The 24,629-nt window shown below is 43.5% G+C and overlaps 2 protein-coding genes across 2 annotated transcripts in view; one reads left to right on the top strand and one right to left on the bottom strand.

The window, feature by feature from the left end:
* The window catches only part of LOC126987712 (diuretic hormone receptor-like), an 82,619-nt gene extending 74,510 nt beyond the window's left edge, over window positions 1-8,109 (bottom strand). The window contains exon 1 of the mRNA XM_050844910.1: window positions 7,471-8,109. The gene's annotated coding sequence lies outside the window, so the exon portion shown is untranslated. The remainder of the gene's footprint in view (window positions 1-7,470) is intronic.
* LOC126987713 (inactive hydroxysteroid dehydrogenase-like protein 1) overlaps window positions 1-24,629 on the top strand; it is a 123,275-nt gene that overhangs the window by 83,091 nt on the left and 15,555 nt on the right. The window lies entirely within an intron of this gene.

Raw genomic sequence — 24,629 nt, 5'->3', positions numbered from 1 at the left:
GAGTAAGAGAAATTGAGAGATAGAGAGAAGGAATGAGAGAATGAGATATTGAAAGACAGAGAGAAGGAATGAGAGAATGAGAGAGAATGAGACTAATAGGAGCTGGACTTCGTGGGATTTCATGTTCTCTGGTTTTGCCCTAATCAACAACGGTAGCCCGACTAGATGAGAGGAGGTAAATGCGTGGGCTATATCTATTACTATGCAGCCAGCGGAAGGTATACATATGGTCAAAGGCGAGGAGATGCAGCTCGCCCAGAAATGCGTCTCCGGGCCACTTGACAAACTTATAGCGAGTGAAGGACAGACAGGCAGACAGACAGACGAGGACGTGCAGACGATACGGGAAAGTTATGTAAGAGTGTACGGGTCGGGGTGTGACTAAGGTAGGTGGGTTTTCTCAATTTGGGGACACAGAGAAAGAAAGAAGGATTAAAGATTACAGCAAATAAAAACAACAATATGAAGAAAGGAAGGCAGGAAAGTGGAAAAGGAGAAGACGAAGAAAAAGAATATGCGGGAGGAGAAGAGGAAGAAACAGAAGGAGGAGGAAGAAGGAAGCAAGAGTCAGGCCCACGCACGAAAATATAATACCCAAGAAGAAAGAGAAGGAGAAAATTTTTGAAATAATAGTGAAAAAGGAGAAAAAGAGAAGAAGGAGGAGGATATAAGGGAGAAGAAGGAGGAAAGAGAAGAAGAAGGGGAAGAAGAAGAAGACACCAGGCCCACGCGTGAAAAATAATAGCCATGAAAAAAGAAGAAGAAGAAGAAGGATGGAGCGTCGCCTTTCATCAAGTTAGCAGCGGCGGAGGTCTCAGTCTCGCCAAAGTTAAGCGCTCGCGTCGCCTAAGTTCGCCGGCCTCGGACGCCCCCCCACCCCTCCCCCTCACCACCACCACTGAGGGCGCTGGAAATTATGGGCGAGATAGATCACCCGTGGACGAGAATTTAAGGGAAGGAATCGATGAGTATTGAGATGAGGCGAGGAAGGGAAGGGAAGAGATTGGCGAGTCTAATACACTGGGAGAGAGAGGCGGGGGGGGGGGGAGAGAGAGATAGAGAGAGAGAGAGAGAGAGAGAGAGAGAGAGAGAGAGAGAGAGAGAGAGAGAGAGAGAGAGAGAGAGAGAGGGGACATTTTTAATTGCGTATTTTGCAGAACAGAAGAGAAAGTTACAGAAGTTAAAATGTAAGGCTTTTGAAACTTCACCATTTACGGCCCCTTCTCTCTCTCTCTCTCTCTCTCTCTCTCTCTCTCTCTCTCTCTCTCTCTCTCTCTCTCTCTCTCTCTCTCTCTCTCTCTCTCTCTCTCTCTCTCTCTCTCTCTCTCTCTCTCTCTCTCTCTCTCTCTCTCTCTCTCTCTCTCTCTCAATCTATCTATCTATCTGTCTATCTGTCTATCTATCTGTCTGTCTATCTACATATGTCTATATATCTAACGAAAATAATAACAAACTGACAACTAACTTAACTAACTAGCTAACTAACTAACATCATGTCTATTTCTCAAACGAAAATCACAATACAATTAACTCTAAGACACTTCAATCTCTCAATCTTAAAAGCCGCTCATTGACAAACAAACAATAGCACACACACCCTGGACCCTCGACCTTCCGCTGCTGCTGGATAGGCAAGGCACACCTGGTATCAGCAGGGGAGGCGAGATATCAAATTGCTAATGCAGTGCCTGGATAGAAAGCCAAGTAGATGTGGGAGGGCTCTATGAGGACTTGGCTTCACCCTTTGTTTCTCCTCTTGATGGCGGTGGACTTTGTGTGTTGTTGTGTGTTGCAAGCTTAGAAGAGGAGGAGGTGGAGGAAAAGGACGGAGTGGAAATTGAAAAAGAGAAGGAGGAGGAGAAGGAAGGAAGAAGGGAAATGAAAAAAAATGAGGAAGAGAAGAAGAAAAAGGTAGAATGGGTGATCATAGAAGAAGAGGATGAGAAGAAGGAAGAAGAAGAAGGAGTAGAAATAGAAGAAGAAAAGTGAGAAGAATGAGGAAAGAGTGGAAATAAGAAGAGGAGAATGAAAAGAAGGAGAAAAGTTTATAAACAGAAGAAGAGGAGGATAAAAAGGAGGAGAAAAAAAAGAAGAGTAAGATGAGAAGGAGGAAGAAAATGGTGGAAATGCAATAAGAAAAGAATAAGAAAGAGGAGGTGGAAATAGATGAAGAGAAGGATAAGAGAGAAGAAGGAAAGGAAATAGAAGAGGGATGAAAATGGATGAAAGAAAAAATAAAAAGAGCGGCTAACTCCCGGATTAACAGATTCTACAACACAGGGATGGTGGCAAGCTGTGTGCAGCGAGGTCAGTCCGCGGAGGGTTGGAGCCATGCAGCGCTGAGGCTCAAAAGAACGTTTAGCATGAAAAAAATGGTAAAATATTCCCTGGGAAGCAACGCTGCGGCAGGATTTATAGGTCAGTAAGAGGTGGGGAGTTGATGACACGAAAAGCTTTTATCTGTTATGTCCAAAAGAGCGATGCGTGTAGGATGCAATCACCTTATAGTGGCATACAAGACCCTTATATATGGTTAGCATTTGGGAGGGGGAAAACAATTGCTGGAGACGATACAGAACGCCTAACCTCGAGGAAGTTGATTTGGCAAGATGTGAGTTATGAAATTCCTTTTTTTTTTTTTCGTGCTGCCGATAGCGCTGGAAGGGTTTATTGAAGGAGCTCTTGGACGACCCCAGCCCGTTAGTGGCGCAGGTGAATTATGTTTATAGTGACTGCCGTGGTATATATTTCTTGGTTGTCCCATGCTGCACCCCGGTGTTCCACGTGAAAGAAGTCGCTGAAGTTAGGGTTGATAGAAGATCTTGGCATGTTTGAGAATATGAGTTAACGACAAACCGAGAATGGTTCGTGTAGGGAAAGGGGACAGCTGTGTGTTATCGAAGAATAGAAGATAGATGGCTGGAAATTTAGGTGCTGAAAGGCAGAAGAGAAAGATTTTGATCGGGAAGGGAGCAACTCGGAAGCGCAGTTTTTCATAACAACGGAAGAAACTCCATTATAGCCAGAAGACTAAATTTAGACCAGAAACGGCATAGAAAACACCGATATTGGAAAAGTTTAATATCAGACATAGTGAAGTCGGAGGAGTGGGGGAGCGGGGAGGGGATGAATTGGAGGAATATGCCCTGAATCGTCCAGAGTAGAAATCTTTTGAAGTGAGAGTTAGGGCGAATAGTTCAGCTTTGGAGAATGATGTCGCGGTTGAAGTGCCATCGGAAGTTAGAAATTGAAAAGATGAAGTAATAAAGATGTTGGAGATATTTATTGGATGGATGCCAGAAGTCTTGGGGAGAAACAAAGTTAGTAATATATGACATCTGTTGATAGAAGAGTTTATGAGAAGTTGAAGAAGAGATTTGGATCGACTCCGGTTAGTAATGTCGAGGATTTGATTGTCAACAGTTGGAATGCTGAAGGAAGGGAAGGGAAGGGAAGATAAGGAAAGGAAAGGAAAGGAAAGGAAAGGAAAGGAAAGGAAAGGAAAGGACAGGAAAAGAAAGGAAATGGAGTGGAAGAGAAGGAAAGGAAAGGAAAGGAAGGGAAGGGAAAGGTAAGGAAAGGGAAGGAAAGAAAGGGAAGGAGAGGAAAGGAAAGGAAAGGAAGGAAAATGAAGGGAAGGGAAGATAAATTAAGGAAAGGGAAGGGAAGGGAAGGGAATAGAAGGGAATAGAAAGGAAAGGAGAGGAGAGGAAAGGAAAGGAAGGGATATGAAAGGGAAGGGAAGAGAAGGGAAGGGAAAGGGAGGAAAGGGACAGGAAGAGAAGGGAATCGAAGGGAAAGGGGAAGTAAAGTGAATATATATTATCATCTGTACATTTCCATTCTCATTCCAAACCTTGAGATCTAAATATAGGGAATCGAATCGCACCACACACAAACTAATCACGAAAGACAGATAGCAGAACCAACATCAACAACAACTATTACAAGCATACCATCGACTTCTCTATTAAGGCGGTCAATACGCATTTCTGGCTCCCCTTTTGCGAAGAAGAAGACGCCTTTGAGAGCCTGAATCAAGGAGGTCTTCATTCAGAGAGCAAAATCAATTTTACACCGCGTTAGGGAAGTGAATGGGGTGGGAAGGAAGGGCAGCCAATATTCGAGGCGTGTAGGAAGACCTGCTGGGAGTCATGGAAGGTTTTGCGTCTCGAGTTTATATTTGTTTGTTGATTTGAAGGAACTGACTTTCAGATTCTGGAGTACGTAAATATGGAAAGCTTGTAAATCTGTATCTATCTATTTTCCTATCTATCTATCTATCTAACTGTCTATCTCTCTAGTCCTGGAAGGTTTTGGGATCGTATTTGTATTTCGTATTTTATTCATAGTGACAGATTTTGGGATTCTTGAGTATGTAAATATGGAAAGCTTGTAAATCATCGTCTATCTATTTTCTTATCTATCTATCTATCTAACTGTCTATCTCTCTAGTCCTGGAAGGTTTTGAACTCATATTTGTATTTTGTATTTTATTTATAGTGACAGATTTTGGGATTCTTGAGTATGTAAATATGGAAAGCTTGTAAATCATCGTCTATCTATCTATGTATCTATCTATCTATCTCTTTAGTCCTGCTGTGAGTCGTGGAAGGTTTTGGGACTCGAGCTCATATTAATTTGTTGATTTGTAGGAACTGACTTTGGGATTCTTAAGTACGAATATAGAAGACTTATAAAGCACGGTTCTCTCTCTTATTCTTTCTCTCTCTCTCTATCTATCTATCTTTCTCTCGCTATCTATTTCGTTGTTTAAGCAGGGAAGGGAAGAGAAGGGAAAGGAAGGAAAGGGACAGGAAGGGAAGGGAATCGAAGGGAAAGGGACTAAAGGGAAGTAGAGTGAATATATATTACCATCTGTATTCTGTACATTTCCATTCTCATCCCAAACCTTGAAATCTAAATATAGGGAATCGAATCGCATGCCGTGTCCTTTTCTGTGTTCTTCGTTTCGCGGCAAAGATCTTCTATTTCTTTGTATTTTCTTACCATATGTCTAAGGCCTATATCCTCAAACATTCTTAGGCCCTCACACACCCACATTTGATAAGGCTGTCGCAGAGGTTGTGTGGTGTTAGTATTTTCTCGTGTAGGTCTATGTGCCTAGAGGTAGTTTGACAAGGCTTCTTCTGCACCATGAACGCGAAAAACACTCATGCGACTCCCGACTCACCTCCTTTGTGGCCTTTGAAAATAGTTGTTGTGGGACCTGAACGCACCTGAGAATACGAGACTTAGTAGTGCTTTGGGAGGTTCCGATGTTACTGGTAAAGAGTGCAGATTCGTAACTACAGAAAGCCACTTAACTGTTCCTTTGATATTCCTGCATTCTAGCTTCCTGGATGTAATATTTTGTTTGATATGAGCGGCGTGGAAAGTATTATGAAGAACAATCGTTTGTAATCGTTGAATGTGAAATTTGTTGATTCTTCGTGGGACTTAAAATTTTTGGTATATTTTTTTTTCTTATTATTATTATAGTTCGTGTTCATCTTTTGTTTGGATGCACAAGTTCTTGAAACTATATATAGCACACACACACACACACACACACACACACACACACACACACACACACACACACACACACACACACACACACACACACACACACACACACACACACACACACACACACACAAACACACACACACACACACACACACACACACACACACACACTCACACACTCTTGCACAAGCATACATACATACATACATAAATACATTTATACATGCAAATTGATAAATATTGTGAGTATAACTCTCTCTCTCTCTCTCTCTCTCTCTCTCTCTCTCTCTCTCTCTCTCTCTCTCTCTCTCTCTCTCTCTCTCTCTCTCTCTCTCTCTCTCTCTCTCTCTCTCTCTCTCTCTCTCTCTTCTTATCATGTTAGGGAAAGGTTGACGAGGAGAGAACGAGGTTTGAGAGAGAGAGAGAGAGAGAGAGAGAGAGAGAGAGAGAGAGAGAGAGAGAGAGAGAGAGAGAGAGAGAGAGAGAGAGAGAGAGAGAGAGAGAGAGGTAGCAGAGAGAGGTAGAGAGAGAGAGAGAGAGAGAGAGAGAGAGAGAGAGAGAGAGAGAGAGAGAGAGAGAGAGAGGGAGGATGGTGGTGACGGTGATGGTGGCGGTGGTTGTCGTGATAAAGTATAGACGCTGGAGCTTCAGTCTCCGGGGGAAGAGAAGAAATGGGACGGCTCGACGCTTTGTGGACCGAGGAACCTCATAAACTATGGCCGAATAGACGCGGCTGGCGAGGGCAAGTGAGGCGTGAGGCGAGGAGGAGGTGGAGGAAAAGGACGGGAAGGGCAGAGGGGAAAGAGAGGAGGTAGAGAGCGACCCCGAGTGTGTGGCAGAGAAAATAGATAGAGAAATACAATAACGACTCTTAAGAAAAACGGCAAAAAGGAGAAGTGTTTGCTTAGACTCATGAAAAAGGGTCAAACTACCACCACCAGAGTCAGAAAACTACCCCCGTGGAAATGCCCCCCGCCGCTCCTACGAAAGCTATGTCAAATATTTGTTTACTTGGGTTCCGAAATATTGTAGAATACGACCCAATATCTCCATCTATAGTGGAAGTCTGCGGGTGTGTACTTCAGCGACCATGTTATTCTCAGAGGAAACGCAATAAGAGTTAAGGGGGGGAGAGAGAGAGAGAGAGAGAGAGAGAGAGAGAGAGAGAGAGAGAGAGAGAGAGAGAGAGAGAGAGAGAGAGAGAGAGAGAGAGAGAGAGAGAGTAATAGACGAGATTTAATGACAAGGACAACTACTCAGCGCAGATTATCTTTCCATATCAAAATTACATATGTGAGAGGGAAGGTTTGTCGTATAAGTCACTTGAAGGCAGAGGTAATGATAGTGAAGAGCTTATTAGTGTTTGTACAACGTTGAAGGTATGGACTCTTGTATTAAATTTGTGGCATTAGATTAAGGAGGACTGCTGCGTGTGTAATTGAGGAGGAAGATATTGTCGTATAAACAGATTTAGTGTAGTGATTCGAATTCTAAACAGATTAAGAACTAAAGAGTGTATGGGTTTTAATGGCACGTGAATAGGATTAGAATAAGAAAGTTCACCCCATATACAACTTAAGGTAAAGGTACTGTCGTAGAAATAGACTAAGTGTAGAGGTTCTGATAGTAAAACGGATTAAGAACTGAAGAGTACAGTATATGGATTTTAATTGCACGGGAATACCATTAGAATAAGAGAATCAAACCCCATTTACAACATGACCTATAGGAATATAAAACAAATTACATCCAAAACTAGAGAGGGATTTTGCCATATTGTGAAAGGGGACTAAATTACATTCGAATGAGGGAAGTCTGGTGCCATTTACGTAAGAGGGATATAATAGTATTTAAATTGCAATCGGATGGAGAGGATTTGGAATGAGGTGTGGGGGGGGGGGGCGCTTCATTAGGATAGAGCGCATACTTGTTCCTTACCTGTTGCTTCTGGTTTCTGGTGGGCGGGGGAACTGTTGCGCGTTGGGAGGAGTCGAACGTGGGGTCAGGCGAAGTGAGGTTGGCGAAGTGGCTTGTAGAGGGTGGTGGTGACTTGGTGGTGGTGGTGATGGGGTTTGTATGGTGGGGTTGAGTTAGCTTGGGTTAGGTTAGGTTAGCACTTGAACCATGTGTATGTGTGTTTGTGTGTGTGTAGGGGGCTATGTATGTATATGTGTGTGTGTGTGTGTGTGTGTGTGTGTGTGTGTGTGTGTGTGTGTGTGTGTGTGTGTGTGTGTGTGTTCTTCAGAAGATTAAAACAAATCCATAGTTTGTTCTTTGTTCTCCCGATATATTTTCTCTCAAGCTCAAGTATGTAAATAGTCACTTTTTTTTCAATTCTTGCACGTGGGAGTAACTTATTATTATTATTTCTGTTATTATTATTAGTGCAAAGTCACCCAGTCAGATTTTTCTCTTAAGTTCTAAAAGCGTTGTTTCTTGCGTCTGATAATAATAAGTTTCTCCGTGAGACTTTGGCGCCGTTGGGAAGCCAGAGGGAGAGAGGGAGCCGCGCTAACTCTCCCTGCAGCGACGAGAGGCGACACACACCTGCTCACCACGGATGCCCAGCCACTACTAACACTACCTATCCCGCTGCCTGCCACCCTGCCTTCCCTCCGAGTCTTGAGCCCTCCCTCTCTCCCTACCTTGTCCCTTTCGATCTCACCTTCTCATTTATAATTTTCTTTCTTCTTTTTCCTTTTTTTCCTTTTTTCTACTACTTTTTGACTCCTCCTTTTTTTCTTCCTCCTCCTTCCCTTTTCCCTCCCTCTCTCATCCCTCTTACCTTCTCGTTTTTCTTCTTTTTCTTTATCCTTTCTTCCTTTTTTATTCTTTTATTCTTTCTTCTTTTCTTTGATTTCTCTTCCATTCCTCTTTTGTCACTCATTGGAACTTGCTTATTCGTCTCCTTCGCTCTCCTTTCCTTATGTTCTTCCTTTCTCATAACTTAAAATGGGATAGAATGCATTGATAGTTGAAAACCTGTCCTATTGCACCATGTCGGCCCTTCCCTTTTCCCTAACCTCACTTTCCTCTCTCTCTTTCTGCATCTATTTCCTCTCTCCCTGCCTTCCCTTGCCCCCGTCTCCTTCCCTCGATCTCTGTAGCTTATCCCCGGCCTCTCCTTCCCCTCATATTCCCGTACCTATTCCCTTGGCTCTTTACTTTCCTCCCCTCCCCTCGTCTTCTCATCCCTAAGGAGGCGGTGGCTGAGTGGTTAGCGTGCATGCGCGGCTTCCGGGAGGGCAAGGGTTCGCGTCCCGCCCTCCGCCACAAGCTGGGATTTTTCAACTACCCCTGGAAATGCAAAAAGGAGAGTAATCGAGTTCTCATGGGTGTTTTTTCACATTCATGGTACAGAAGAGTCAAACTACCGCCACCAGGGTCATTCAACTACCCATGGAAATGCCCACGAAACGCCTATACGAAACTCTTGTCAATTAGGTGTAATTGTACCCCGAAATGATTAAGAATACGGCCCCCATAGTCGATGTGGCAAGTACTGGATGTAGAGAGGGGTATAGCGAAGTCCACAATGTATTCCCTGTCAAGAGCTCGAAAGAAATTTGAAGCCCACGGTGATGTTGTCAGGCAGAGGCTTAATTTTCACAAGACTTTGCCGCGTGAACTGCTGCTGGCCATCTTGATTACTTTTTCCTCTCTCTCCTCCACGACGTCCTAGCAGCAACGATAAACAACTCGAGGGATGGGAAGGAGTTTTTCTTTTCTTTTTTAATATCCTTCGAAATTATTATGAGGAGCAGTTTGTTGGGAATCTCGGGTGTTTTTTTTATTTATTTTATTTTTTACTGTGAGTGGATTGTGTTTGTTATTAGTGTGGATGTTATTAGGTGAAGTTAAGTTAGCATATGAGGAGGTTGTGTTATGAAGATGTGTTAGTATTATATGGAAGAAATTAGGTTGATGTAGATTTGTTTGTTGGGTTGGTTATTATTATTATTATTATTATTATTATTATTATTATTATTATTATTATTATTATTATTATTATTATTATTATTATTATTATTATTATTATTATTATTATTATTATTATTATTATTATTATTATTATTATTATTATTATTATCATTATTATTATTGCAACCTTTATTCATATTCTTCCTTCTCTTCTTTCCTTCATTATCTCCTCCTCCTCCTCCTCCTCCTCCTCCTCCTCCTCCAAGAAAAACATGATGATATTTAATTGAATGCCAGGGTAGGTTCGCTGTAATTTAAAATTGTAATTAAATTCTATGGAGTTTGACGTACTTTTAATATTTTCCTGGTAAAGGGGAACTGATTACGAAATCTCAGAGATCGCGGAGGAACACCATTTTCCAGGCACTTTGAAGTCACACAGTCGCTGGAAGACTCGAGGAGGTGTTGTTACCGCCTCCAAAACTTTACTATGGTCTCTTTTTTTCTCCCTTTTCCTTCTTTCTCCCTCCTTGTTTTCATCTTTCTCCTCATTTTTACTATTCCCCTTTCCTCTTTCATTCCTTTCCTTCCGTTTTCTTCTTCATCTTCTCAACTTCTTTTTGACTTATTCTTTCTTGCTGTTACCTTCCTCCCATCTTCCTGCCCTTCTCCTCCTCCTCCTCCTTCTCCTACTCCTTCTTCTCTTCTCCACATATACGTAATATTCTTATGGTCCTGTATTCTTAGAAGCTTTCGGCTCTCACAACAACAATTTATCTGCTTCCTCATCCTCGTACAACTCTTAGGGTGATGCACTTCATAGTTCATTCACTAAGCCATTCCTCTCCTTACGTCCGTACCAAACTTACCAGACATGTCCCCTACTCACACCACGCCACACACACACACACACACACACACACACACACACACACACACACACACACACACACACACACACACACACACACACACACACACAATTCCCAGGGCACTAAACGTATGCTCTAAATATAATTGCATCGTTTCATCTGTTTTTCTCCTCTTCTACTTACTTCCGGGTTTCCTAAAGGGGAGGCCAGGGAAGGGCAGGCAGCTAGGCAGGCAGGCAGACCCACCACGTATATATATGCATTCCCCGCTGCCGTCACTAACATAACACACAGTCGATTCCCTTCAAGTTCCAAATGCTAATTGTCGCGCTTAGTTCAGAAAGCCGATAAGCGCCACAAAGAGAAAACCGAGAAAATTGAAAAACGCGAGAACCGAAAAACCGAGAAATTAACATTCAGAGTTTTACGAAGTTCAAAATGTCATGGCGTTGAAACCAAGTATATAGTCTTGATGCTGTGTGGAAACGTACTAGGTGATTGCCTTTCCTATCGCCTAAGACCTTTGGCAATCATTCATTTCATCGCTTAATCGCTTAATCGTGTCCTCGTCTTGCTTACGTCTTGCATCTTTTTAATTACGTAAAGTGCTGAGTCTTCGCTCCTTGTATCTGGTTAGTATTGTGTCCTGCTTCGAAGTCGTGTGTTGAAAATGGCTTGTCGCTGTTTTATAACGTGTGTGATATGCAAAATCTTATACGTCTTCCCTCCATTGTATTGCGTGAAGTGTCGAATCTGTTTCATACGTCTTGCATCTTTTGTGTTACGTAAAATGCTGAATCCTCGCTCCTCGTATCTGGTTAATATTGTGTCCAGCTTCGAGGTCGTGTGTTGAAAATGGCTTGTCGCTATTTTATAACGAGTGTGATATGCAAAAGCTTATACGTCTTCCCTCCATTGTAATGCAAGAAGTGTCGAATCTGTTTCATATTGTGTCATGTGTTAAGTCTTGGGTCACTTCTATGTAGTATTACGTGTTGAATTGTTACTTAGATCGCCTCTGTGTCCTCTGCTTAATTACCTCTTCACTCTTTTGTATTGTGTAAAGTGTTGAATCTTATCTCTTCTCCTCTGCTTTATATTGCGTCAAGTGTTGAATCTTGGGTTATATTTTTGTCGTAATATGAGATGCTTTGAATGTTACTTTCTAAGGCCACCTCTGTGTTTTCTCCTCTTCCTCCCTTCCTCACTCCATACAGCCTCTCCCCTTCTCCCTTGACTTCTTCCCTTCCTCCCTCCCTTCTTTTCCACTTCTCCCTCCCTCCATACTGCCTTCCTCTCCATCCTCATCTCTCTCTCTCTCCCTCCACTCTCCCTCTCCATCCACCTTCCTCTCCACCCTAATCTCTCTCCCTCCCTACATCCATCCACACACACCCTACCCTCCACCCAACCGACCACAATATCTTCCTCCCTCCTCCACACATTCCATTCCCCTCCACCTGTGCGTCCACCCTCATCTTCCTCCCTCCCTTCACACAGCCTCCCTATCCTTCTATCTCCACCCCGGCGTCCACTCCCAGCTATTGGTTCTCGATATCGCTTGCCCAGCGTTGGTGTGTTCCTTTCCCCGGCTCTTGCCTGCATCTTGTACCCGTGACTGGCGGCAGATTGATGGAAACTAAGGAAAAAGAAACACCAAGGAAGGAAGATGTCGAAATAGGACAACCCCAAAATAAGGAAAATATGGAAAAAAGAACAATATGAAGAAAAGGACATGGAAAAAGAACAACTCCGAGAAAAGGAAAATATGGAAGTAGGAACACCAAGATAAAGAAAAACAACATTGAGAAAAGAAAAAGAAAAACAACATCGAGAAAAGAAAAATGAAAAAGAAAAACATCAAGGAAAAAAACATCTAGAAAAGACTACTACTACTACTACTACTACTACTACTACTACTACTACTACTACTACTACTACCACTACTACTACTACTACTACTACTACTACTACTACTACTACTACTACTACTACTACTACTACTACTACTCTGCTTTTTATTATTTACATCAATGACTTGGATACAGGAATTAGTAGCGATGTCAGTAAGTTCGCAGATGATACCAAGATCGGTAGAGTAATCCAATCAGACAGCGACGCTACCGTTCTCCAGGATGAGCTTGACAGACTATGTAATTGGGCGAGGAAGTGGCAGATGGAATTCAATATCGGGAAGTGTAGCATTTTGAGTGTAGGTAGGAATAACCCCTTACACAATTACTCCTTAAATGACACTCCTCTAAGCAGGTCTGGGCGTGACAGAGACTTAGGAGTCCTAGTGAGCGCTGACCTCCGTCCTAGGGCTCAATGCATTCAGGCTAAAAATCGGGCAAACAGAGTACTAGGTTTCATCTCAAGGAGCGTGAGCAATAGGAGCGCTGAAGTCATCCTCAAACTTTACTTAGCACTAGTTCGACCTCATCTCGATTATGCAGCTCAGTTCTGGTCCCCCTACTATAGAATGGATATCAAGATGTTAGAATCTGTACAGAGGAGAATGACAGATGATTCAGGGGGTGAGAAACTTGCCTTATGAAGACAGGCTGAAGCAGTTAAATCTACACTCTCTGGAAAGGCGAAGGTTGCGAGGAGACTTGATCGAAGTTTATAAATGGATGCAGGGCTTTAATAAAGGGGATGTTAATAAAATTTTGAGAGTGAAAGAGCCAGGTAGGACGCGTGGAAATGGTTTTAAGTTAGACAAATTCAGATTCAACAAAGACATAGGCAAGAATTGGTTCACCAATAGAGTGGTGGACGAATGGAACAGGCTTGGGAGCCATGTTGTGGGTGCCAATACCATAGATACATTCAAGAAGAGGTTAGATAAAGCCATGGATGGTGAGGTGTACAGGAGCTGCCTTGTATAGGCCAACCGGCCTCTGCAGACTACTACTACTACTACTACTACTACTACTACTACTACTACTACTACTACTACTACTACTACCACTACTACCACCACCACTACTACTACTACTACTACTACTACTACTACTACTACTACTACTACTACCACTACTACTACTACTACTACTACTACTACTACTACTACTACTACTACTACTACTACTACTACTACTACTACTACTACTACTACTACTACTATATTCTAACTATCACCTCATACATATTCAAACGCGCTATAAATCAGGAAGGAAATATTTGCATTAAAAGGTTAACAAAAATGTATATATAGAACACACTCTCCTGACCAAAAAAAATAATATGTAAACAAAATCACTTGAAAAATATAGCGAGCGAACATTATGAAAATTACTGTCCCTTTAATTAAATAGTCCATCAATTATTATGACTCTGATTATTAAGGACGTTGGAGGCTGTGAGTGTTTGTCTATCTGTCTGTCTGTGTGTCTGTCTGTCTGTCTGTCTATCTGTCTGTCTGTACGAATGCCTCTTTATTTTTCTTTCTTTATTTGTTTATTTGTTATTTTTTTTGTGTTTGTCTAGTTTTAGTGTAATGGATTTGAATGATAATATAGTTTGTATGTATTTATGTATGTGTGTATGTATGTTTGTATGTATATATGTATGTTTGTATGTATATATGTATGTATCATCTAATTCTCTACCTTTGTTTCTTTCTCTATATCTATCTCTGTCTCTGCTAAACCATCTATACTATCCATCTATGTATATGTATCTAAGTATTTACCTGACTGTCTTCTCTGCCTGTCTTTTTTTTTTACAAGCGCAGGACTTAGTTAGCGGTCTTTCTATGTCTTCCTTTTTTCTTCTTTTGTTGCCCTTAAGTTGCTTTCTCTACTGTAAAAGGGGAAAAAATCAGTAAACCTATCTAACTACCTACATTTATATTCCTATTTACATATTTACTAAGCTATCTGACCTTTATTTTTTACCTATGTATCTATTACTAAGCTGTCCGTACACATCCTTATAATTTCATACTCGCCATCCACCCAAGAAATTCTATACGTCACAGCCATAACATTTTCATAAACATATTATTTCCCCCTGACCTCTTTCTCACGCATCCCTGAGCCCTTGACTACTCCCTGACGTCAGTACTTTCAACGGTGCAGGTAGCGACGTATGTACGTACTCTACCCTCCTCCTCCGTCTCCTTTTCCTTTAGACTGCACTGACCTCGATGCTCAACAGGCGACTCGGGACCCACTGGAGCTATAGTAACCTCTTGTGTGGTCGAGTTCGCAGTGTAAAGGACGTTCTGAGGTGCTATAATTGCATGGTGGGTGTGATTCTAGAGATTTAATTGCATGGTGGGTGTGATTCAAGAGACATAATTGCATGCTGGGTGTGATTCTAGAGGTTTATTAAAGAAGTCGAAGATTGGATGGTAAAGGATGAAGTGTGTGTTGCTTTAGGCGGGTAAAAGACAGACAGATAGAGAGATAACTAGAAGGAGGAGGAGGAGGAGGAAGAGGAGGAGGAGGACAGGAAGATGAGAGGAAAAAAGATACGAGAGAAAGAATAAGTCAAAATGATGAAATTGAGAAGGACAAACAACAACAACAACAACAACAACAACAACACCCTCACAAGAGACGAATCCCCCCCAAAAAAATATAAATGCTCTTTTTTTTTCAATCCTATAATGCGTTTACCTGCATTAACCTCCCCCCTCCCTCCCTCCCTCCCCCCCCCCGATCCCGCCCACCAGCCCCCCCCCCCAAAAAAAAAGGTAAATTATCCCCTCGGGCTCTTAATTGAAAAACAGGTGAGGTGACGAAGGGTGGGCAGGTAAGGTAAGGTGTTGTTGTTGTTGGTGGTGGTGGTGGTGGTGGTGGTGGTGGTGATGGTGATGATGATGGTGGTGGTGGTGGTGGTGGTGGTGATGGTGATGGTGGTGGTGGTGGTAGTGGTGATGGTGATGGTGGTGGTGGTGATGGTGATGGTGGCGGTGGTGTTTCCTTACTTTATTTGGTATTAGTTGTAGTGAGAGGAGGAGGAGGAGGAGAAGGAGGAGGAGGTGATGGCGTAGGACAGTTTCTAAATTCGCTATATTTTTACCTCTACTGAAAAACATCGAGAGAGGAAAAAAAGATAGAAATACCAACCTTGTTAACCTCTATGAAAAAAATCAAAATGTCAAAATATTTCTCAAGTTCATTATATTCCTACGCCACCAACGAAATTCGCTCGCTAATCATATTCACTACGCTCGATGTAGTGAACCTCCTTTTAAAGTGTTTGGTGAAAGACGGTCTTAAATCAGAGAGTCTCACGGGAGCCCTGCACGATCCTGCCTGGCTCTCTGTGTTTTCGTGAACGTTTTGTTTGCTGTTTGATGAACGTTTGTTAGGAATTCACTCGAACACACATTTGTAGGTTGTCTGGAAGGCGAATATTGACTTGGGAATAGTAATGCGTAGAGGAGGAGGAGGAGGAGGAGGAGGAGGAAAAGTATGAAGTGGTGTAGAAAGAGGAACAGGAGGAGAAAAAGCGGAAGGAAAAGGAATATAAAAAAACGGAGAGGGACAAGAGGAAGGGAGGAGGAGGAGGAGGAGGAGGAGGAGGAGGAGGAGGAGGAGGAGGAGGAGGAGGAGGAGGAGAAAGAGGAGGAGAGAGAAGATTAGTAGAAGGAGGAGGAAGAGGAAACAAAGGATTAGGAGAAGGAGGAAGGGAAAGAAGAGGAGGAGGATGAAGAAAAAGAAAGGAGAAAAAGATTGAGCATGAACAGGAAGAGAAGAAGAAGAAGAAGAAGAAGAAGAAGAAGAAGAAGAAGAAGAAGAAGAGGAGGAGGAGGAAGGCAGAGACTTTAACGGAAACGAAGAAGAATACCAGGAAGAGGAAAAGGAAAAGGAAGAAAAAGATTAGGCAGAGGAGGAGGAGGAGGAGGAGGACCGTCAAAGCCATGAAAGTGAGGCTTTGGCAACAAGGGAAGGGTCGTCACCTGCAACCCTGACCTTCAATGTATAGCCTTGACCTGCCGCCCCCCCACCCACCCCCACCCTCTCTCTCTCTCTCTCTCTCTCTCTCTCTCTCTCTCTCTCTCTCTCTCTCTCTCTCTCTCTCTCTCTCTCTCTCTCTCTCTCTCTCTCTCTTGTTAACGTCTTTTAAGCGTCATTTTTAACGTGGTTAATGTAACGTGTTACGTTTAAGTTTAAGGCGCGTACTGTTATCTCACGTCAGGTCCGGTGTACCGTTGCCTGCGTTCTCCAGTTGATTGAAGTGGTTGAGACAACACAATAGCCTTTTAGTTAAGTGACGTGTGGCCGTTATAAGTTCACTTTAGTTCACTTTAGTTCTCTCTCTCAGGTTAAGACAAATACCAAATGTATTTTAACTATATTAACAGTTGTACTACATAAGGTTTACAGTTTACGTGAGCGAGACGCACGAAATCAGAGGCAGCCACACCGCTGCAGGGCGCGGGGCGGCAGAGCACCGCTCGCCTGCCCGTCACCCGTCTTCTCTCCCTTCTCCGCGTTGTTCGCCCGTTTTATTTGCTTGTAGTTCGTCCGGAAGGGTGTGGGTTCCGGTTGATGACTGTTGATGAAAGTCATCATTTGCTGATCCTAGTGTCAGTTCATCACAGCTTCCCACGGCCAAAAGCACGACGTGTTGTTAGACATCCTGTTGTGCGACACCGACCGGGTGTCGCCACACGTACAGTCATACATACACATGTACATTATAATATACACATTACATCAGACAGCCACACCTCTGCAGGGCGCGGGGCGGCAGAGCACCGCTCGCCTGCCCGTCACCCGTCTTCTCTCTCTTCTCCGCGTTGTTCGCCCGTTTTATTTGCTTGTAGTTCGTCCGGAAGGGTGTGGGTTCCGGTTGATGACGGCTGATGAAAGTCATCATTTGCTGATCCTAGTGTCAGTTCATCACAGCTTCCCACGGCCAAAAGCACGACGTGTTGTTAGACATCCTGTTGTGCGACACCGACCGGGTGTCGCCACACGTACAGTCATACATACACATGTACATCATAATATACACATTACATTCTCTCTCTCTCTCTCTCTCTCTCTCTCTCTCTCTCTCTCTCTCTCTCTCTCTCTCTCTCTCTCTCTCTCTCTCTCTCTCTCTCTCTCTCTCTCTCTCTCTCTCTCTCCCCCCCACATCCTAAGTTACTCGGCACACAGAGAGGCTGGAATGGCTCTCTCACTCTGTTTTAAGAAGGAGAGAGAAGCCTTAGCGACCTGGAGACTCTCTCACATTAAAAATAAGAAAACGGAGACAAGACTTCGGCCAAGCAGAGGCGCCTTGAAATAAACCAAGAAATAGCGATTGAGTAGAAAATAACGAGTGTAGTGGAAGTCAACAACCCAGAAACCTGACTAGAAGGCGTGTAACAGGTGGGGGGAAAGAAAGGGCCGAGGGATGCCAGCAAAGGAGAGGAGAAGGAATAAGGGAACGTTGCCCGCGGTGTGAGAATGAACAGCGGGTAGTGGAAGCCAATAACCCCAAAACGTAAATAATAGGTGTGAGGAGAAGCCCGAGGGATGTCAATAATGCTTGTCGCTGTGCTTTTCATTTTTTAACAGTAAAGGAAGCAGCTCAAGGGGGAAAAATAAATATAAAAAACAAAATGGTCACTAGAAAAAAACATTGACGCTCTATCTTACCGCCTCTCCATCTAAATCCCAAGTGATATTGCGGAGGAGTGAAGTGCAACGAGACAAGGCAGCCACATAACCGAACCTATACATTAAAAAACTCAAAGGCTAAACTAAACTAGATATCTCCTCATCGTATCACTCTTGCACTCCGGCACCCGCTTGGCCTGACCTGATATACCACGCCTTCCTCTCCCCCTCCTCCCTCCTTGCAGAATTTTAGGAAACGGGAGAGAGAAAAGAAAGATCTCAAGCACCTTTAATATTTCCGGTACTGGGGCAAGTCGGACGGACACCACCACCACTGTTACCCCTGACCTGTATTGCCGTCAGTGTGTTGCGTGGGCTGAGGCGGTGTCTGGCTGTCCCGTGTTCAGTTAGCGCCTACAAGCGGGGCCTCGGGAACCTGGTAATGGCCTCGGGTGGGCGGTACATTGCAGGGATTGGCCGAACGTTCAGTGCCTCCGCGTTCAAGGCTAGAGTATATTAAGATTGGGTTATAATAAGACGTCCCTCAGTGGAATACTGGCAAGGAGGTTTATATTAGAGCCTCCGTCTAACACTCTACTCGACCTCCTTCTTTTGAGTCGACCTCCATGCATGGCGAAGAATCTTGTTATTTTGCGGAGGAAGGCAAATGTGAATCCTGACTACAAGCTATTTTTCGCTCACTACAACGTTGTAAATACTTAGAAGGTTATAATTAGTGCTATAAAACTTAGAGTCGCATTCTTAAACATTTCAGCGTCGAAGTACACATATTCGACAAGGCTTTCTTAGGAGTTGTGGGGTTCATTTTCAGAGGTAATTGTATGGCCCTGGTGGTGGTAGTTTGACCCATCTTCTGTACCAGGAATCTAATAATACACTCTTAAACTCTTAAGAACCCGACTAATCTCCTTTTCAGTCGTTGGAAATAGTTGATGTGAGGGGTGGGAGCGTCTGACAACACCGACCTTAGCCAGTTAACAATACTTGGAGTCACATTATTTTGGGATGCCTGATGAACGCTTTCTCGTATATGATCGTTCAAATTGGCTGCTACCGAGTGCCATATGAAGCTTTGTTGTGTACGTATATATATTTTGCATAATTGAGAAAGTATCGTCAATATTCAAAGGCGTTAGGTTTTTCGGTGCGGTTGGGCTTAGAGCTGTTTCGGAATCTATTTCACTGTCACTGTCGAACCTGAAAAATCGTTTCCCGTGTCGTCAGTAGTTATTGATTGTTTTTCCCGAGTCGGACGTTCAGCTGTGTTGTTTCAAACTTTTATTCTCGAATAGTTTGAAAGAATTACCTTTTGTTTTCCAGCTGTCTCGGATCCGGACTCAAAATGTTTCATGAACCAGCTCCGATGAGTCTGTCGGCTTCAAGACTCTCAGTTGGTAAATCCCAGACACTGAAGTCACAGCCGAGGACACAAACTGAGCAATCGATAAATAAGTTCCCTTTGCTCACACTTTCAACTCCTGCCCGTCTCCCCGACCGACCCATCCTCCTCCACCGCTCTCTTCTTTCTTTCTCTCCCCTCGCCTCGCCCCTTCCCCTAAGCCCCCTAACGCACCTTCCTCCTGACGAGCTTTTTAACATCTTCAGAGACCCTGGCCGACCCTCCCCAAGGCATCGGTCGGGAGTGGGCACTTGGATGAGAGAAGGGCAGGGGAAGCAGAGAGAGAGAGAGAGAGAGAAGTCAGGTTGGATAGCTCCCCCGCGGCCTAACTTGGACAACAGCCCCTCGAGTTTTAGTGTTTCTCTTACGTGTGGAGTTTCGGAGCAGCGCAAGAAGGGGAGGGGAAAAAAGCGGGTCCTGATTCACTGATTGCTGTTCTCTTTCCTTAGCTGTGTCGGTTAGTTTGGCTCTGTTAGCGATACAGTAAAGATGAGAAACTATGCCTGCGCGGGTTAGTTTGGCTCTAGTAGGATAGGAAACTATGATGAGCAGTTCACTTTTACGCTTTTCTTTGCTATCTTGTACCCCTTAGTTATGCTTTCTTCTCTTCGTCTCCTTTAAGAGTGTCGCCGCCACCACAGCATCCAGCATCTCGGCATCACAAGGGAAGGAGGGAAATGCAAAAATAAAAGCGACGCGTTCCACCGGGAGTCCGAGCAGGCTCTTGTGGGGACGAGACGCCGGGCAAAGACAGAATGCAAACAAACCACATTTTTTTTTCTCACTTCCGAGCTCTAGTTCTTTTTCCTCCTCTTCCTCCTCCTCCTTCTCCTCTTCCTCCTCCTCTTAAATAAATATGTGTTGATAATTGACGAGGGCTTGTACTTATGAATTAAACATCTTTCACAACTACGTAAGGAAGTGATTAATGTAGAAATGCTGACAATGAAAACGAAGGAAAGAAGAGCAGAAAATGGGAAGAAAAGAGAGAGGGAAAATCACACAAATGAGGAGGAGGAGGAGGAGGAAGAGGAGGAGGAGGAGGAGGAGGAAGAGGAAGAAGAGAAAGAGAGGAAGAGAATAGAGTAAGAAGATCGGTAGAGACAGAAGCAGGAGAAGTAAGGATGGAAGTTGGGTTGGCGAGAGAGAAAATGAGAAAAAAAGGAGGAGGAGGAGGAGGAGGAATATAAAGAAGAGGAGGAAGAAGAGCAAGAGCAAAGAGTAGGGATGGAAGTTAGGTTGGCGAGGGGGAGAAAATGAGAAAAGTCCGGAGCTGTTAATTGCCTTGTGTCTGTCTGTTTTTGGGTCTAGAACTTTGGTCTCTCCGGCGGCGTAACGAGCGTGTGAGACTTATCATCTTTACCGCGAATCATTCACTACCTGTTCCACGTATCCATGTTAAACAGTTAGCGATCAACCTTCAAACTCATCTGTCATTGTCAAACTCACATACTTCTGTCAACATTAAGAAATTAGATAAGAAAAACTAAATGTATAAGCATGTACTGGTGCCTTGGGTGTTCGTAAAATACATTCATCACGGAGCCACTGAGTAATGTAAACGTGGCTGGCTAGGTCCGTAGAGTTTACCGCGTCGCTCCCTAAACAACGCTTAGCCCGTAACACATTAAGGTTGTATATTTTTTTTTTCCATTCTAAGGCATCTGTTAGTATAATATAGTCAATAGTTACATCACGGGAGCCACTGAGTAATGCAAATGGCTGTGTCCGTAGAGTTTTGCTGCGTCACTAACTAGTCAACACATTAAGGTTGTGTATTTCTTCCATTTTAAGGCCTCTGTTAGTATAGTATAGTCAATAGTTACATTACGGTTGCCAATAAGCAATGCAAATGTGGCTGGCAGTGTCCGTAGAGTTTACCGCGTCACTTCCTAGACATTGCTCAGCCCGTAACACATTAAGGCTGTATATTTCTTCCATTCCAAGGCCTCTGTTAGTATGTTCCTTTCTCCAATAGTTACATCACAGGAGCCACTGAGTAATGCAAATGTGGCTGGCTGTGTCCGTAGAGTTTACCGCGTCACTCCCTAGACAACGCTCCACCCGTAACACGCTGCCTGTCTGAAGTATTGTAAAGTTTGTGGTAGTCTGATGGGAATCTTGCTGAAATCCCTCTGCTGATCAGTTCGCAGGTGGTAAATGTGGCTGGAGATCTCCCTAGTCTTGTTGAACTAAATAAAATATAAAAAAATGAGTTGAACAGGGCATAGCACAACATTTTTCCTTTCGTTTGTTTATAGGATGAGACTAGCCGCCCCCTCCCTCCTAGCTCTCCTCCTCACCATCCCTTAACGCACTAATCTCCCATAGCGCTGGTCTTCTTCCCTACCATACCACATCATGACCAACCCAACAGTGTAACCATCCCCATCCTTCCCCGCCAATGCCACCGCCCCAACCCAACCATCCACTCCAGCCGGCTCAGTCTAAGCCCCTTCCTGCTCCCGCGCGCGTCTCACCGAGCTACGCCAAGTCCTGGAAGCTGACGGGCCGAGTTGAGATTTCAGTTTGAGTTTGTTGTCGGCTTAAGAAATGACGTTTTTATATGTATTTTTTTTTTTTTTACGGCAAGAGAGGCAGCACAAAGGCAAAAACAATAGCAACAGCAACAACAACAAAATGAGCCCGCTAGACGCTGCTCCGAACAAAAGTAGAGGGAACGAGAGGTCAAAAGAGAGGTCAACTTCGGGTCGTTTACATGTTTGTTTATTTTCATGTTTTAGGTCAAGGTGTATAAAAGGGAAGAAGCGAGTTAGTGAGTGGGTCGTAGGTTTGTCCATACCGTAGAGATTTAACCACTTACGAGTTTTCATTTACTTAGTTTAAACTCCCTTCAGTAAGCATGAAAGGCCGATTAGATTCCATACAGTTTATCGGTTTTTTTCTTATGTACTCGATTTAGTTTCTTCCATCGCTTCAATCTCATCCACGAGAGTATTGTTTGTTTATTGTTTGCTTCATTTATAGCTGGTAACACTCCCGCACAAGTTCAGCAATTCCCATATCCTTTATCCTTTTCAATATGACTCTATTTAAATCTCCTCAGTCGCTTCAGTCTCAGGTGCAAGAGTTATGTTTCAGCCTTGTTTTGCTTTAGTTATAGCTAATAATACTCTCACACATGTTCAGTAACCTTCATTCGTCTTATTCCTTTCAATTTGACCCGATTTCATCCCCTCTATAGCTCGAGAGTATTGTGTCAGTCCTTTGCTTCATTTATAGCTGGTAACACACTCTCGCACAAGTTCAGTAACTCTTATACGTTTATCCTTTTCAATATGACCCAATATCATCTTTTTTTTATCGCTGGAGAGAATTGTTTAAGTCCCTTTGCTTCAGTCATACCTGGTAACAGGGCGACACGGCTACCAAAAGGGAAGAGGAACTATACTGGGACAGGTAAGCGTGGCACTCTCTCGCAACACCTTCGCACAAGTTCAGTAACCCCGGCCTCGAAAGTTATACAAATCCAGTCTGGCCTTGTTGACGTCCTCCCCTCCAAGGACAGACCTCCACCGCCGCTGCCTCCTCCGCCGCCGCCCCTAGCATGAGGATTGGGCTAAGCTCCTGTACGGCTTCCCTTTCAGACGGTGGCGGCGGGAGAGGCGGAGTGGAAAAAAGAATATCATTGCAAGGAATCATGGCGAAAGGATGGGAAAAAAGGAGGAAAAATTGTAATGTGTGAAAGGTGAAGGATACGAGAGAGAGTAAAGACAGATAGATAGTGACGAAAAGAAAGAATATCATTGTTAGGAGTCTGGAAGAAAGGTTAGGAAAAAATGAGGGAGATGGTAATAAAAGAAGTGAAGAATAGGAGAGAGAGAGAGAGAGAGAGAGAGAGAGAGAGAGAGAGAGAGAGAGAGAGAGAGAGAGAGAGAGAGAGAGAGAGAGAGAGAGAGAGAGAGAGAGAGAGAGAGAGAGAGAGAGAGAGAGAGAAAAGAAGGGAAAAAAGCGAGAAAGAAAGAGAGACAAGCAGAGACAGAGACAGACACACAGACTGACATATGTAGGACGGGTAAATCCGCTCCCAGAAATCATGAAAGAAAGAAAACTGAAATGAGTTGGATCGGTCAGAAGAATATAGGACGAAAGGGAGAAGAAGAGGAATGATGAACCAAAGGCCTGACTTGAATGGCTGATGGAAGGTCGCTGAAGGAATGAATCACAAAAGATGCAGGAATTCCTTTTTTGTGGTGTGTGTGTGTGTGTGTGTGTGTGTGTGTGTGTGTGTGTGTGTGTGTGTGTGTGTGTGTGTGTTATTTTGAGTATGAACATGAGTATAAGTGTAGGGAAGTGCAGTATTCTGAGTGTAAGTAGGAACAACCCCTCACATAACTATTGCTTAAATGACACTCTCATAAGTAGGTCTGGGTGCGAGAGGGATTTAGGGGTCTTAGTGAGCTCTGATCTCCGTCCAAGGGCACAATGCATTCAAGCTAGAAATCGAGCTAATAGTGTACTGGGATTTATTTCAAGGAGCGTAAGCAACAGAAGCCCCGAAGTCTTCCTCAAACTATATTTAGCATTAGTTAGGCCTCATCTTGACTATGCGGTTCAGTTCTGATCACCTTACTATAGAATGGATATCAAAATGTTAGAATCGGTGCAGAGGAGAATGACTAAGATGATTCAGGGGTTGAGAAACTTGCCATACGAGGGAAGACTCAAACAGTTAAACTTGCATTCTCTAGAAAGGCGAAGGGTGCGTGGAGACATGATCGAGGTTTATAAATGGATGAAGGGCTTTAATAAGGGAGACATTCATAAGGTTTTGTTGGTAAGAGAACCGGGCAGGACACGAAGTAACGGGTTTAAACTGGATAAATTCAGATTCAACAGGGACATAGGCAAAAATTGGTTTACTAACAGGGTGGTGGATGAGTGGAATAGGCTTAGCAGTCATGTGGTGAGTGCCAATACAATTGTCACATTCAAAAATAGACTAGATAAATTCATGGACAGCGGTATTAGGTGGGGTTAGATACACGGGAGCTTAGGGTCAAAGGAGCTGCCTCGTACAGGCCTACCGGCCTCTTGTAGACTCCTGCTTTCTTATGTTCTTATGTTCTTAAGTGTCTGTCTGTCTTGTATGTCTGTTTGTATTGGGAACAAGAATTAACGCTGTTCTTAGTATGTTGATATATGATGTATCTTGCGGGAAGGGAGGTTCGTATTACATCTTTGAAGGTCACACGTCATTAACACTTCTAAAAGGTGCTATATGAAATACAGTAAGCGCCCACTCATCATCAACAAGGCCAGTCTTACAAGCTTACGTGTGTATTCGAAATAGGG

This window comes from Eriocheir sinensis, chromosome 66, assembly GCF_024679095.1.
Source record: "Eriocheir sinensis breed Jianghai 21 chromosome 66, ASM2467909v1, whole genome shotgun sequence".
Taxonomy (NCBI): Eukaryota; Metazoa; Arthropoda; class Malacostraca; order Decapoda; family Varunidae; genus Eriocheir; species Eriocheir sinensis.
Note: the sequence above shows the minus strand (reverse complement) of the source record. Positions and strands in the feature narration are given on the sequence as shown.